Genomic DNA, 12,798 nt, shown 5'->3' with positions numbered 1-12,798 from the left:
TACATGAGATGCCGAAGAAACCGGAGAACTTTTGCTCTAAGTACAATGCTAATAATTTGAATCGGACGATAGAAGATTACATCAAGATGTTTGAAGATCACTTGCAAAATAGCCCAATTGAGTATGGAGATGTAGCTTGCAGACTTTTTCACTATTCCTTAGGGAATGAGGCATATCATTGGTTTATTCATCTACCCGCAGGATCCATCAACACATGGGAAGGATTAAAGGAGGCATTTATTGGAAAATTTAGTATCCAAGTTTCTCCATTAGAATGCCTGCAAACAATTACAACAATCTCCTTGAGATTGACAAACTCCAGCCTCCTTGAGAATTTAATTTGTAACAAAGAAATATACATCGAGAGCCAACTTTGTGTGAATTTATGCATGCCTTACATACATAAAACCCTGCAACAAAAACACTTACAACAAGAAGATATACTCCATTACCTGAAAAAAAGACATTATATTACAAACTTGGAAAAACTCAAATTTGGAAACCAAGATTAAGCAGCCTTGCTCACAAAACATCTGGAACCTTTACAAAATGACAAGACCTTAGAATAAGAAGGAAGAGAGAAGAACTTCGGATCTCATTGATGACCCTTGCAACTGCCCAATCTTTCAGCATTAACTGCCCACACACTCAGCCTACAGAAAATCATCACTTTCTGATTGAAAAATATATTCCTAGATCCCGAGGCAACTGCCCCAAAAATATTTGCCGTGGGTTACACTTGACTGCAGAAATGGATTCCTTGGATCGAAAGCTTTCCAATGATATATAATACTTATATATTGGGGCAAAACCTAACACACCAGTGAATTAATCTCTCAGGCATGCAGGTCAGTTATTTAAATCCCTGCCTTTTCATTATAGTCTGAAACTATATTTTTAAACTTTGAATTTCCCACGCAGATCTCTGGCAGATGTCACCTCTGGATTGGCTCATGAGTCCCTCTGGACTCCACCTGTCCTGCCACCTGAGCACGACTGGACCCACCACTTCCTTGTCTCTTCCTTGTCGCTGCCTTGTCCTCTTTTCTAAATTGCTCTCTTGTCGGGTCCCACCACTTGGTCGCCAAGTCGCGTCGATTAGCCATCGAGCTACTTTCCATCACGACATAGCGACCACCATCGGATCATCCGTCCGACCATCAGATCTTCCTTGAATTGGCCACCCGTTAATTCGCCTGGGCTACTCTTTCTTCTAGCAGGCCCGCCACGTGCCACTTCCTGATTTGCACTGAGCCCACCTGGACGACCACCTCAACTGCCACCTCGCCAGTCGCTATGTCGCGGGGGATAACCAACGAGCACCTTCATCTTGCGGTATAGCGACGACCATTGATTTGCCTTCAACCTGCTCGATGTTTAACACTTGAGCCGCTCACCTTTTGCGCACGTGCTTTGTCGCCAAGTCGCGGTGAGTATTCGTCAGGCATCTTTCTATCACGGTATGGCGACCGTCGTTAGATCTCTTCGCCCAGCCATCAGATCTTCTCAACTTGCTCGGCCTTTACCTCTTCGTCCATCCGTGCCACGTGTCATTCTTCGGTTTGCCTTCTGATCCACTTGAGCACGGCCTCATCCACCACCTCAGCGCCACCGGACCCATCGTTTGAATTTGGTTTGTTCGGCATCAGTCTTTCGGCCAAACCTCCTCGCTCCGTGAGCCGTTCAAATGTCTCATCGAATCGACAGTTTCATCGATACCCTTTTTTATCGGCAGGACCAACTTTGATTTCTTCGATGTGCTCTATGTTGATGGAACTGAGCCTTTGGCGAAACCCTTTAGAGATCCATCGTGGCCAAGGCCTGTTCGATAAGTCATTTTGAGTGACATGCCCCCTGCTTTGCCGCGTGTCACCACGTGGCACCTTGTGATTTGCTCAGAGTCCACCTTGGCGCCACTTGACCTCCCACTGGACCGCCACCTCACCAGTCGCCAAGTCGTGATGATATCTGGCGAGCATCTTTTTATCGTGACATAGCGACAGCCATTGGATCTCTGCGATCTGCGTCCGATTTGCTAGACTTGCTCGACCTTTAGTTTCTTCTCGCCAGGTTGCACAAAATTTGGATGCCTTGAGATGCGCGCACATGTGGGGAACCCACCGACGCTGAGCCGCTCCTTGTCGAAATCCCGTAAGCTTTGACACTAAGGATACATGCGGCTTTGCTTTTAAATATTAAAACTCCCTCTGCACTGCCAATGTGGGATAAATGCTTTCCTTTGAAAGTTTGTTTCTTTTGTAACCCAATTTGGCTCCCAAGTAGAAATGCCTTACACAGGCCGATTGTATTTGCTTGGATTTTCTTTTTACCTTCCATCTGCCACGTAGGGGATTTGGCGATACACTTGCCAAATGAATTTGCCTGAAGGTTTTAATAGCCACGCCATACCACGGGCAAGGAGAAATCAGTTTTATACCTGCCAAATGCATTTGTTTAAAATCTTCTGAGGGCTGCTAACACGCCAAGATGGAAGTGCAGATGCAAAAATCATGAAAAAGGTCCTCTCAAAAACTCAAAATTTTATAGGTCCCAACACGGGGAACTGAGAAGGAGGAAAGGAAAAGGTGGGACTTAGCAAAGGAACTTGGGAACCTCGGGGTTCTGGGGAACAGAAGAGAATGGGAAAGAAAGAGAGGAACTTCGAAAACTCGTGTTTCTAGAGTTTTGGGAAAAGAAAGGAGAGGCAGCGAAGGGAAGGAACTTCGGAACCTCGGGGTTTCGGAGTTCTAGGGAAGGGAAGAAAACGAAGAGGGAACTCCGGAACCTCGGGGTTCCCTAGTTCTGGAGAAGGAAAACAAGAGAAGGCAAAGAGAAGGAACTTCAGAAACTAAGGGTTCCAGAGTTCCGGGGGAGGAAGAAAAGGCCAAGGGAGGAACTTACTCTGGACACGGCAACACCTCACACTTCATGATTCTTCTTCTTTCTCCTTGATCAACTAGAGCAGCGCTGGTCCATGCATCGTATCTCTGATTGGTTCTTACTGATGGACCAAGGGTGTCATAAAATGATAACTTTTTTGGCGATTTCTGCGGGATGTTTGCCCGCTCAGCATGAAGTCCAGAAGCCTTGAGCATCCATTGGGCACTCAGTCATTGAAAGACCCAAAGCATGTGTGCGCCGTCACTTGGAGGAAAACTAGAGCGCACACCCTCTTAAGGAGAATGCAGCAGGTGCACAAGCACTTATGAAAGCAAAACAACTTCTAGTCTAATATTTACATAGTCATCAACACCCTCTTCAGAAGCAAGGCTTGAGATGAATCCCATTCATTGGGATTGGAAGAACTTCGCCATCAAGTTCGGAGAGATGAAATGCATTGACCTCCTTGCAACTAGTGATGACATATGAACCACTCCAGATAGCATCCAATTTGGAGTGTCGCCCAGCTTTGGCTCTGTTTGCATTCCACTTGAGAACTAGATCTCCCTCTTTGAAGACTCTATTAGTAGCCCTTTTGTCAAAAACCTTCTTGACCTGCTCTTGATGAGTCTCAAGTGTATGCATAGCCTGACTTCTAATCTCGTCCAGCTCCATCAGCTCAGCTAGCCTTACTGTCATGGCATTCTCTGTTAATTCTAGCTGATGTGTTAGTTCAAGAGAGGGTAACTCTAGGGAAGTTGGGAGTCTTGCTTCCTTCCCATATACTAGCATGAAAGGGGAGTTACCAATCGCCCTTTTGGGTGTGATCCTGTTAGCCCATAAGGCTGTCCTCAACTTAGTATGCCATGCCCTCTGATTGTCTTCAATCGTCCTTTTAATTATCCTAATGAGGTTCTTGTTGGAAGATTCAGCTAAGCCATTACCCTCAGGGTAATAGTTGGATGATGTCTTCAAGTATATACCATGCTCAACTGCTCAAGAACTGATTTGGGTTCCAACAAATGCCTTGGCATTGTCTGATATGATGGTGGAGGGGATACTAAATCTTGTCACAATTCCATCAAGGAATTCCAACATTGAGGCCTCAGTGGCATCCCTTAATGAAACTGCCTCTATCCACCTAGTGAAGTAATCTGTTGCGGCCAAGATCCACTTATGGCCAACACTAGAAGGTGGATTTATCATGCCAATGAAGTCTAAACCCCATTGGGCAAACGGTTGTTTTGCTTGGATGGGGTGAAGAGGTAGGGCAGCTAGTCTTTGCTTCCCAGAGAAGAGAGCACATTTCTTGCAATTCTTAACCCATCTATGTGAGTCATTGAATAAGGACAACTAGTAATAACTAGCCCTCATTATTTTGATAGTCATAGTCCTTGCAGAGAAGTGGCCCCCCGAAGAGCCATCATGAAATTCCTCTTAACAATCTATTGACATGGTTTTGCTCGATACATCTTAGTAAAGAATCCATTAGTCTTTTCGAAAAAGAGTGTGCCATTCACTAAGATATAGGGAATGGACTGCAACCTGAAATGCCTTCTTTTGGTCCTGTCCAGACCTTGGGGGTATCTTCCTTCCATTAAGAAGGTGGTCATGTCACTTACCCAACTGAATTGAGTGTTGTTGCCAGTTGGCTGATCCTCTTGTAACACAAGGGCGATCTTTGAAGTAGTCTTAGAAGATGAGATAAGCTGTTCACATAGGCCCCTGCCTCTTACAAGCTTGGTGATCTTGATGTTGATGTCATACTCCATGACCTTGGTTATCCACCCAACCCTCTTCTCACTGATGTCCTTGTTTAGAAGGAAATATTTGACACTTGCATGTGGGACTAAGAGCTGGATCCCGTTGTTGGACAACATGTGTCTAAACTTCTTTAATACCCTTACAACAGTGAGGACTTTCTTTTCTACATAACCATACTTAAGCTCATAGTCCTTTAGCCCCTCACTAAAGAAAGCAATAGGTTGCTCCAAATTATCATTGTTTAGCTGTGTTAGGGCAGCTGCGATGCTGGATTCTCCTCCGAAGGTATAGAGGATAAAATCCCTTTCATAATTAGGATTGACAAGGGTAGGGGCCTGAGCAATTGCTTGTTTGATCTCTTTGAAACTGGCCCTCCCCTCCTCGGTCCAAATGAAAGCCAAGTTTTTCTTCAACATGGCAGTGAGGGGTTTTACCATGGTGGCAAGGTTAGGAATGAACCTCCTCACAAAGTTGATCCTACCAAGGAAACTTTACAATCCTTTCTTGTGACTGGGGAGTGGAAGAGAAAGAATAGCCTCCACTCGTTCTGGATCAATGGTCAAACCCTCCTTGGATACGATGTGTCCTAGCAATCTTCCTTGATTAGTAGCAAATACACACTTGCTAGGGTTCAAGGACCACCATACTACGTGCATTTCATGAACACTTGCTCAAGATGACCAAGATGGTCAGCTGCATGCTTCGAATAAACAATTATGTCATCAAGGTATACAAGCACAAACTTTGCTAATACACCCTTGAAAGCCATGTCCATTGCTCTTTGGAACGTGGCACTTGTATTGGTTAGCGCAGAGGGCATTTTACAAGAAGCATAGGTACCCCACTTAGTAGTAAATGCAGTCTTGTATTGGTCTGATTCTTGGACCAAGATTTGATTGTAGCCTGAATACCCATCCAAGAATGAAAATCTTTCCAAGCCACTGACCTTTTGGAGAATCTGCTCCATAAAGGGAAGGGGATAGTGATCCTTGAGGGAGGCTCTATTGAGATCCCTAAAGTCTACACATAGTCTGATTTCCCCATTCTTCTTCCTTACAGGGACAAGGTTGGCCACCTAGGAGGAGTGCTTTATAGGGAAGATGATATTGGCTTCTGTGAGCTTGGTCAACTCCTTCCTCATTGGTGGCTCAATCTGGGGGTTTATTGGCCTTTGCTTTTGTCTAACTGGCTTTGCATCCGGGTTTAGCTCTTAGTATGCTGGGCTAAGCTAGGGTCAAAACGCTTCAAGTCTTCATAGGTCCAAGCAACTAAGTCATCATACTTTTGACAAATCTCAACAAAGGTCTCTTGTTCGGTTGAGGAACACACCTTGCCCAAGTTTAGAGACCTACCTTCGGCAACAACAACTGGCTTGTAATCCCCCCTCTTTGCAGCTAAGTTCATCTTCTTCTTCAATTGATCATCCGAGTTGAAAATGCCTTCCAAGGTAACTAGACCTTTAGGCAACTTGTTCGAGTTGAGCTGCATGATTTGATCTCCATATTGGCCTTGTAGCTTAGACTGATTTTTAGCAGAAAACTCTGCTTTATTTTGCAAGAAGTTGACGATCTGCTGATCGCTTTCGAACACTTGCCAATTTACCTGATTGTCTGGGACAACAGGCATGACAACAAGCCTAATGTGTTGCTCCTTCTCACTGGCAACATGCGCTAGTATGTCGAATTGAGCACCAACCGCTGCAAGCCTATCAGCATGCTTGTTTTGAATTCTAGGAATGCTCTGGATATTGAAGGCCTCGAATCCTTCAATCAAATCCCAAACCCTGTGTTTGTATGATTTGAGTTGGTAGTTTTTTGCTACACTTTGGGCTCGGATGTGGTTAACAACCAACTCACTATCTCCAAATATGTGCAAAGATTTGATCTTTCTGCTTTGTGCAAGTTGGAGACCTTTGAAATAAGCTTCATACTCACCGACATTGTTGGTGCAACCAAATTGAAGCCTAAAAGAGAAGAAATATTTCTTCTGCTCGGGAGAAACAAGCATCACACCGACACCTGCACCGTTCATGTTTCTTGAACCGTCAAAAAACATGCTCCATAACCCCTCTAAGTCTCCTTGTGTCTTGATGAGGTTAGGGATAGGAGTATCCTCTTCATGGATAGAATAAGTGCCAAGCCCAGTCTCTTCAGTCTCAGCTAATGGATCAAACTAAAAAGCATCGACCCATTCATCTCGTAAGCAATCAGGAACCTCTTGCAAAAGAGTGGCTGGCTCACGGATAGTACACTCCTCCCCCTCTTCATGCAAAGTGCAATTCATGTTTATAGGCCTGGGGGTGTAGGGCTCAATGTGGTTTTGGGCAATGGGCTCTGCCCTTATGGTGACCTTGGTACCATACCTTGTTCGAAATAGCATGTGGGACCAATCGGAAGACATGTACCCTCCTATCTTGGCGGTGAAGTCTCTAGACAGGGAGATAGAAAAGAAGGCAGGGAGGTCGATGATTGATATGTCTTGCAAGACAATGCAACCAGGGCATGCATGCAAGGTTAACTTCAAATTTTTTACCACCCCTACTGTCTTAATAGAAGTGCCATCTAATTGGACCACCCCTTTGGTCACAGGTTCGTATTCTGTGCCAAGAAGATCAGCCACCTTCTTAGGCATGACTGAGCTACTAGCTCTTGAATCTATCATGCAGTTGTGAACCAAGTTATCTCCTATGATTAAGGAGAGATAGAAAGGGGGAGGCTTGCTGACCTTGCTTGAATCCTCTTCCTTCTTGGGTTGCACCAAACTGGTGGAGACTGCCTTTCTGTTGACTGCTGCCTTATCACTTGACTGATTGACGTCCTTCAGTGCCTCTTTAAGCAAATCCCTTTGAGATGGGATTCAAAGGGCCTCCCACATAGTGACGTTGAGGTTGGCCTTCTTCATCTGATCAACTATGTTGAAAGGAACACCAGCTGACTTTAGAGGCCCCTTTGAGGCTACAAGGTCTACTTTTGCTCTTTGGACGACTTGGGCCTCTTGCTCCCTTGCAAGGTATTCAGGCTTGTATCATGGGTGGCTACATTGGGTGTTGGAGCTTGGGCTGATCTTGAAGGTGAGGCAAACTCCATGGCTCTCTTCTTTGACCTTGTATATTGTAGCATAGACTCACCATTTGTTTGGTTCAAACCACAAAATTTTGCCTCCTGCCAATTGACAAAGATAGAATCCCCTTGCAAGTAAGCCTGAGTGCTAACACTAGGCTAATTTGGGTCATATTGCTGGCCAGAAGTGGTGGGCTCATCCTGCACCACTAAGGTCTGGATAAACCCTCCATTTTGGCATGCACCTTGGTTGTGTGGCTGATTGCATGGTTGACACCAATCCTGCTCTTGGTTGAGGTTATTTTGCATTGGAACTATCGCTTTTGAGCTGCTTGCAGCTGTGGGGTTCACACTATTCAAAGGCCTGGTGTTGCTCCATTGGTTTTGCCCTTGAAAGGGTGGCCTATTCTGTTGATAGTTTTGATTTTGTGTTTGATAAGGTCTGCTATGCTGGGCTTGTTGCCACTTTAGTGTCACCAACTCATTGCTAAAATTTTGCAATAGAGCCTTGACCTCATGGAGCTCATTTGAGGATGTAGAGGGCGTGGATGGTTGACCTGCGGAAGCCATGGGGATAGGAGCTAAGGTGGGTTGTTGAGTAGGAGCTTCTGGGAAGAGATGCATTGGAGGCCTTGGAGCTATCTTCCCAGCCTGAATCAAACAATTTTCTGCCCTTATGGCTATGTCATATGCACTCGGTAAAGAGACTCCACCCATTGATTGTACCATGAGAGCTATATCGCTGTTGAGAGCTCTAAGATAATACAAGGCAGCATGATTTGGAGATGGCTTCACTAGAGCAGGAATTCTATTCCATGTCTTATGGAATCTGAAATTGAAATCTCCCATGAACACGTGGGGTGCCCTCTTGATCGTAGTCAACTGCTCCACAAGTGATAGGTGATCACTTTTGTCTTCGAAATTGTTGCACAACCTCTTCCCCAGTTCATACCAATTGTGAATAGAGCTAGACGACAACCCTCTATACCACTGCAAAGCTTTGCCTTTCAAAGATGTGGTTAAGAATTTGACAACAACATCATCCTGAGTGATATTATGGACGAAGCAGATGTTTGCAATGTCTTGAATGTGCTCAATGGACATAGTAGCTGTTTCACTAGTGAAGTATGGTATACTCTTCAACGCAGCCACTGGTATGACATTCCATCGAGTCAAAATAAGGGGACTCCCCCCATTTAAGGTAACAAAAACCTGGTTTCTTGCCATGCGTAACAATGGTCTATTGATATGAGTGGTGAGAGCCCTTGACAATAATGGTCTTGAAAATAGAGGGGTAGAGTGAGACCTGGGAGATGGAGTGTTTACAACCCCGACTTCCCTAACTGGTGATAATGAAGGTCTACCTCTCCACCTTCTAGTGCCTGAAGATGAGAGCTCTACGAACTGGAAACTACCTCTAGAAGACGCCCTTGTATGAATTTTGGGCATGAAATCCAGAGCTACAACAAGTCATGAGCAAGTAGTGGACCTGTTGAGCAGAGACTTCAGAACCTCGACGTTTCGGGGTTTTAGACTTAAGCACCTCGGAACCTGGGGGTTCCTGACCTCCGGAGTAGCGAACTTTGAAACCTGGGGGTTCCGGACTTCTGGAGTTGTGAACTTGCGATGAATTGGGGACCTGGGGGTTCCGGGGTCCCAGAGTTATGAACTTCGTATGAACAAGAATTGGACCTTGAGCAGAGTCCTCAAGTGCTTGAAAGGTGACTGCCTCTAAAGGCTGTGTTGGTGTTGGAAATAAGCGACACCCGGATCGACGATGGATTGGTCCAAAAGGGGCTAGTAGCTGAGTGGTAGAGCACTCCAACAGCGTATGGAAGGTCCTAGGTTCGAGTCCTAGCTGGTCCATGTCTCAACATGGTATCAGAGCTAGGTCCAGGCTAGGAGCCCCAAGCACACGAGAGGTGTGGTTTAAAGGGGTGTATTGGTGTTGGAAATAAGCCACACCCGGACCGACGATGGACTGGTCCAAAAGGGGCCAGTAGCTCAGTGGTAGAGCACTCCAGTAGCGTATGGAAGGTCCTAGGTTTGAGTCCTAGCTGGTCCATGTCTCAACATGGTATCAAAGCTAGGTCCAAGCTAGGAGCCCCAAGCACATGAGAGGTGTGGCTTAAGGGGGGATGTTGGTGCTGGAAATAAGCCACACCCGGACCGACGATGGATTGGTCCAAGAGGGGCTAGTAGCTCAGTGGTAGAGCACTTCAGCAATGTATGGAAGGTCCTAGGTTCAAGTCCTAGCTGGTCCATGTCTCAACAGGCTGAAACACTAAGAACAACACTGAATCTTTAGCATGTATGTCGAAACTAAGTCCCACCGGGTGTGCCAAAAATTGTTATCACAAAAGCTTGCACCCTTGCTGAGCTATCAACTGAGGAACCTTGTAAAACATGGAAACAACCCCGAAGTGTGGGACCTTGCGCAAGGGGGTTGAATCTCTAGAGAAGGCCGACTTCCTTCTCAATCCAGGTGCAGGTGTTGATCCAACTCAACACTTCAAAACTTACTCCTAAGATAGAAATTCCTGAAATAAAAGGAGGTGATGCACCAAGAAGAGATTGTTCCTCTCCCTACCCGAAATGACACAAAGAATCAATTGAAATACCCAGGAGATGCACAAACTTTAGTTGCATGAGTGACCCCAAGGCATGTATGGAGGTTAGAATTCGTTGAATGCCATGAGGGGAGGAGGTTTCCCACAAGTCACACTCAGAAATAACTTAACACGACATAAATGAGAGAAGAGCCACAAAACATACACCTATGATGAAGGTAAGGAAACATACACAACATATATAAGTTTGAAGGAAGGCAAGAATGGTGATTTCAATTCATTATAAGGCCAATGGGCAAACTTACAATTGCATAAATGCAAGATGAATACAAGAGAAGTGAAAGAGCATAGAATAGCTCAAGCTAGCAGGGAGATAACCATTTACAATGAGGCTTAACAACCTTTATATAGAAAAATGGTTACAAGAGTGATCATGACCCCCTGTGTGTCAGTCTAGGAGTGCAGGGAAGTGCATGCACTTGACTTCTGTACATGCAAGCAACCTAGCCATGCCCACAAAAGACAACCTTGAGAAGGGTGGATTGACTGACCTTCCAAAGTCAGAGCATGTAGACATGACATTAGTCACCACAACAAGCATGGCCCGGTACCTCTCCTGATGGAAATTCTGCCAAAAACATTAAATGCACCCCCTGTGGCTCCACGAAAGAAGGTGCACAAGTCACAAAAGTTGTCGGAGCATTTAAAGTTTTGAGTGTCGATCACGCCATTTGGAAGTTTTGTCAGTCGGAAAAAAGTATGAGGACTTCGGAAACTCAGGTTCCCGAAGTGGGGAAGACAAGGGAATAACTTCGGAACCTTGGTGTTCCGAGAAGGAGAAAGGAGAGCAACAAGGAACTTTAAAAGCTCGGGGTTCCGGAGATCCAGAGAAAGAAAGGAAGAAAGGCTAGGAGGGAACTTCGGAACCTCGAGGTTTCGGAGAAGGCAAGGGAAAAGAACTTCGGAACCTCGGGGTTCTGGAGTTTCGGGGAACTGAGAAGGAGGCAAGGAAAAGGAACTTCGGAACCTCGGGGTTTTGGAGTTTCGGGGAACTGAGAAGGAGGCAGGGAAAAGGCAGGACTTAGCAAAGTAACTTCGGAACCTTAGGGCTCTGGAGTTTCGGGGAAGGGAAGAAGAAGAGAAAGGAACTTTGGAATCTCGGGGTTCCGGAGTTCCAGAGAACGGAAGAGAAGGGGAAAGAAAGAGAGGAACTTTGGAAACTCGTGTTTCCGGAGTTCCGGGAAAAGAAAGAGAGGCAGCAAAGGGAAGGAACTTCGGAACCTCAGGGTTTCGGAGTTTTGGGGAAGAGAAGAAAACAAATAGAGAACTTCGGAACCTCGGGGTTCTAGAGTTCCGGAGAAGGAAAACAAGAGAAGGCAAAGAGAAGGAACTTCGGAACCTTGGGGTTCCGTAGTTCTGGGGGAGGAAGAAAAGGCCAAGGGAGAAACTTCCTCCGGACAAGGCAACACCTCACACTTCATGATTCTTTTGCTTTCTCCTTGATCAACTAGGGCAGCGCTGGTCCATGGATTGTATCATTGATCGGTTCTTATTGATGGACCAAGGGTGTCATAAAATGACAACAGTCCCCTAAAAAATGGCCTCTTGTCCACTACTGTATTAGAAATTCCACCCCATTTCCTGCTGTCTCTATCCTGGAAACTTTGTGTAACATAGGGAGAAACCATTGTATCAATGAATGCAAACTTTAATCAAAGGAGTGAAATTTGTCCTAGTCAAATGAGAGCACAGGTAATATGGGTGATTTGGAAACAATACCAGATACTTGAATAATGAAGAATCGAATTTTCAGACCTGAAGACCGAGAAAGGAAGGTTGCAAAATACTGTCAAGATGATCTGAGATGACTACCCAATAGAAGGACAATTTGATTGCCAAATAGGTGGATGAAGTTGGTGATGTGCCATAACATGATGTGATTTGTAATTTCCGCTAAACATTTCAGAAACTTAATAGCATTTTGTCAATGGACATGAACAGCAACACAAGGGATACAATTTGTTTGAATCGAATAAATCAGTTAATATGATCAATCTGAAAACACTATGAGATGATTTGATTGGTACAATTTGTGGTCTTAGGAAAGAATGGATGCAAGAAGATGCCAAAACGATTTACGAAGATGCTATGCATTAGAAGCTTCCAATTGGATTGCCCTTCATTATTTGGGACAGTAGAAAGCAGCCTAATATATACACACCCTAAACAAGTTGAAGACTAGGTGCTGGTCCTCCTATCCGATTGCCAACCATGAGATTATATATCAGTTCATAAAGTGCGTTGATTTTACAACACAAATGGACCACCAATCACACTATTGAGGTTAATGAAAATGGAGAAATTCATGTCAAGGATATTGTCAAGCAAATGCTTCACAGCAAAATGCCTGTAAGGCAGATTCAGTTAGTGGGTGTTTATCATATTTAGTTGATATTTTAAAGATACGAAAACCAATTAAAAGGAAATTACAAGATTTTATGATTGTACATATAAGGTTGGACTCA

The sequence above is a fragment of the Cryptomeria japonica genome, chromosome 11 (genome assembly GCF_030272615.1).
Source record: "Cryptomeria japonica chromosome 11, Sugi_1.0, whole genome shotgun sequence".
Taxonomy (NCBI): domain Eukaryota; kingdom Viridiplantae; phylum Streptophyta; class Pinopsida; order Cupressales; family Cupressaceae; genus Cryptomeria; species Cryptomeria japonica.
The sequence above is the reverse complement of the archived record's forward strand: the minus strand, read 5'-3'. Positions refer to the sequence as shown.